Source organism: Perca flavescens, chromosome 16 (genome assembly GCF_004354835.1).
Source record: "Perca flavescens isolate YP-PL-M2 chromosome 16, PFLA_1.0, whole genome shotgun sequence".
NCBI lineage: Eukaryota > Metazoa > Chordata > Actinopteri > Perciformes > Percidae > Perca > Perca flavescens.
In genome coordinates this window covers 15,361,095-15,365,388 of record NC_041346.1, presented here as the reverse complement: position 1 = coordinate 15,365,388, position 4,294 = coordinate 15,361,095, and positions in this window count along the sequence as shown.

Below are 4,294 nucleotides of genomic sequence, written 5' to 3'. Positions count from 1 at the left end.
CTTTGTTTCCTTTTCCGCTTGTCATTGTATACGCTCAATAATAAGATTTAAAAATCTTTTTTTTCTGGACATTTAATGCCTTTATTGTGTGTGAAATGACAGGAAATGAGGGCGAGAGATGCAACAAAGGTCCAAACGTTGGACATTGCTGTTTTATTTATTTATTTATTTTTTACAAAATTAAGTCAGATGCATTAAATGTAGATTTTGACTTGCCGAATCAGCAAGTCATTGTGCAGCGCTATAAGCCTTTACTGTTTTGATGAACACACACGCACTGTCTATGTCAGCTGAACGTCTGACAAAACATTTGTCTGTCAATTCAACTTTAAACAGTACTTCTGTTGTCTTGTTGCACTCTCTGTTGTTATGAATATCGTTCCGATCTAGAAATCTTCGACGCAGCATTACTATGAATCCCACTTGCTTTCTTAGCAAGACCTGCCCTGCATAGCACTCAAGCGCTTTGACCTCAAGCAATCGGGGCGGGCGATTGGTTTCTTGGCGGGTCTTGCCAAGAAACCAAATATGATTCTTAAAATCGCTGTGTTGAAGCTTATGTCATACGGAAGTGGCTGTGGTTTTGTCTTAGCTTGTTTGAAAAAACAGACGCCAGTCAGACGACACATCAGGATGACAATAACAACGCAAACAAATGACAGGGAGTGCAACAAGACAACAGAAGTACAGTTTAAAATTGGATTGACTCAGACAAATGTTCAGCTGAGCAATCAACATAGACAGTCAAATTGTCAAAGTAGTTTTGTAACAACTAAAGTACAGTTTAAAGTTGAATAGACAAACAAATGTTTCATCACATGTTCTGTCGACATGTGACATAATTTTGGTGCAAATAGAACCCCATATCTTTGCCTCAAGCTGTTGCTGACTGTCGGGTGTTTGTTGATCCTGTTCAACCTCGTTTTGCCTTCAGGACACAAATGACTAAGAGAGGGAAAGCTTCTGTGTACCTCCATGTGGGTTTTGTGTATGTGGGTATGTTGGGAGGGGATGGGTCAGACTCCTGTCCTCATTGAGCCACATGCCAAAGGCCGTTAAAAGCCCTTTGTGCCGGTGGACAGTGGAAGGGAGGCAGCCATTGGCCCTCAGATAAAAACCTGGGTGGGAGGAGGAGGGTATGTAAAGGTGGGTATCAAAGGCAGAGCCGTTAGGAAGAAAATCAAAAAGCCATCAGACTTGTTTGTGGGAGACGTTTGTGCTGCTCAACAGGATGGGCTGTATTTACATTCCAGGGGCCTCATTACAGAAAAATAAAATCCTATGTTCCTATTACAGAAGCATTTAAGAAACTCATGGCTGTGTCCTATCCTATCTCAGACCTCATATCTTAACATAAGAAACCCTACCTATAACTGTAAATTTGATTCTTCAATGTGTACTTGTCCTCTCATGTATCTTTGATTAGAATTTACCAATGGACAAGCCATAATAGCAACAGCTTTCACTAATCACTGGCTAGCTAGATTGTTATCATGGACAAAAAAAAGAAAATAAAGACCTCTTCTCCTTGGGCGAAACATATTTTGGTGCGAGAGTACAGATAGCTTCTGTGACCTTTGTGAGGTTACGTTAGACGCAGGGCAGGGATGTTAAAGTCAGATATGCAACCTGAGTCCGGAAGTCACCCTTAGCAAAAAACAAATGAAGTGCATTTGTGATCGGTACAGCCATTGGCCACCCCCCCACCCTTGTAGACCTCTCCAGAGCCGGACGTAGTAGTAACTTAAAAGTAATGACTGATATTTATGCCCATATTTGTGTTTGGGGGCATTTATAACTTACCATTCATAGCAATCTTATGAGACAACATCCGCTTTTAGGGCATTTCTAATAAATAGAACTTCTCAGAAGTGCCACCCAATGAACTGCAAAATGAAACTCACACATCAGTGTGTCATTTTCACATAACAAAACCCATACATCCTCAAAAGACAATTATGTGTGAGTTTGAGTTACCGTCCAGCAACATTTCCACCCAAAGCTAAACATGCTTAGTAATCAGATCTCATCTTTAACAAGTTTCTCACAGCAGAACCTACGATTCTCATGTAACACACACCTACGCCCAGTATTTCTTTTCTGATGGTGACTGTGCTAAGAAGGAAAAATGAGCAATGGGTAATCTGATACTTGATGTTAGGGTTTGTTTGGTTGTATTGCTTAAAGCAGATGTAGTTTATTTTCTCCATTGTTGTGACTAGTTGAGGTGTGCAACACATTCACACTGCAGCTGCCTCTTTTATCTGAAACTTTCTCCCTTTCTCTGTTTGACTGGACTTTCTCTGCGAGCAGACCTCTGAGGTGTCTTGAAGAGGCCACTTAAAAAGAACTAAAGACAAGATCTGAGACATCTGGGGGGTTTTCAACTAAATCCCCAGATACTCCCCTCACACATCTCCTCACTGTACTGAGCTTTCAATACTGCCCCCCCTCCCCTCCCTCCTTTGGACACCCTGAGAGCTCTGTGCTCTGCTGTCTCTTTCTCTCTGAAGCCCTGCCTGAAGTCTACTATCTCTCTTGCTGTCTGTCTTTTGCATGACAATTATTCCCCCAAGTCCATGGCTCAGGACAATGCTTGCATAGTTGGGGTTTGATGTCTTTTAAGCTATTGACCCGGTTCCCTGGTCCTACATAACGTTGTATCTGGGAGGGCAGAGAGAAATGGCTGATCTTCGAGTTATAGGAGAAGAAATTGTGTGTATTTTCAATTACTGCTGTTTGCAACCTGATGTGACCAGAGAGGCCATCAGATAGGTTTGAAGTGTAACCAAATTATACATTTCTGCTAGACTTCTTTAATTTTCTGGCGTTTTTCCATTCCACATTTTCTTTTGAAAGAATGCCTCTAAATCTCCTCTGGTTAATAATTAAATAGCACAAACTGCAAAAGTAGGCTAACCTCATTGTTTAATCAAATGCTCACCAGTCAGGTATACCTTCATTTTAAGGGGACATGAGGCAAAAAAAAGAAGAAATTTTGTGCTACAGGCTTAAAAAAGGATGAACATGATGTTCATTCCTCTCAAACTGTTCCAACACAGCTTGATTATTGCACCTGCAGACAGCACCTTGGTCCTCAGACCAGTTTTGGACCCTTAGGCCATATCAGACTGGATGCCAAGGTAGGTATTCAGGGTTCACTAGGGTGAAACTTCAGCCTGGTGTTTGTTTCAGAGGAAGGGAGGGGGAGGGGGGAGGAGGAGGTGGGTGTGGGTGTGGGTGTGGGTGTGGGGCTGAATCAAAGGGTTGAGACTTATTGTTCCAAACTGAAAAGAAGCTAATGGTCGACCATCGCAACTCGGGATCTGAAATCAACGGGGTGCCCCGGGGCCAGGTCGTACAATGGCACCCCTCTCCCTTCCCGCAGTGTGTCTTCCTGCCGCAATCTGCGGCCAACGGCTCGCGCTGGGGGAGCGCATCTGTACAGTGCTGCAGCCATCCAGGCTTTTGAACGACCATCGATCAAGGGTGAATAAGAGAAGTTCAGCTGAATGGAGATGTTGGTTTTATGAGTCAGTTCTCACTTTTCTTCCATTTTTAGTTTGGCAAGAAATTCTGAATCAAAAGTAGGCCTGGCTCAAATTTTCCCAGTGTTTTATAACATTATGATTTTGCTTTACAAAAAAGTGCTGTATCTGCTGTAACAACAAAAGTCTCCAATACAATTAAGATCATTTAACAGACCCAAGGCACACATATCCAAATATCCAGCTGGTAAAAATAGAAATAAATAACGACTCGTGTGGTCCATCATGTAGGCTACTAATTAGCCCCACTTTACCACAAACAAGCTTTCACAGCACAAATAAAAATAAATTAAAAAAGAAAATGTCTCCCTTCATTTAGTGCTTTCTAAACACAAAACTTGCAGGTCATTTCAAGTATCCATCATTAAAAAAATCATTAATCAAGTCAATGTGTTGCTTAAGCTGTCAGAATATTATTCAATGCATAAATTAGCTTGGCCCTGTTTTAAATTCGATGTGGCCTCATTCATTTTTTTATTTGTTAATTTGTTTTATAACAGTTATTCAGGATTACAATGTCAATCTATTTAATTTAAGCTTAGTTGAAATGTTAGTGATTAAGATGAATTCAGGTCTGAATGACAGGAATTTTAATATCAAAGCCATCTCCTTAAAGGGGAATAACTTAAACAAACCGAGCATTATAATTCATGAATGAGGTGAGCAAGTTATAGTGTTACATGTATTTACAGGAGCAGCGACCCGTGTCTATTTAGCAATGTAAATATGCTTTTTAAGGTGACTTA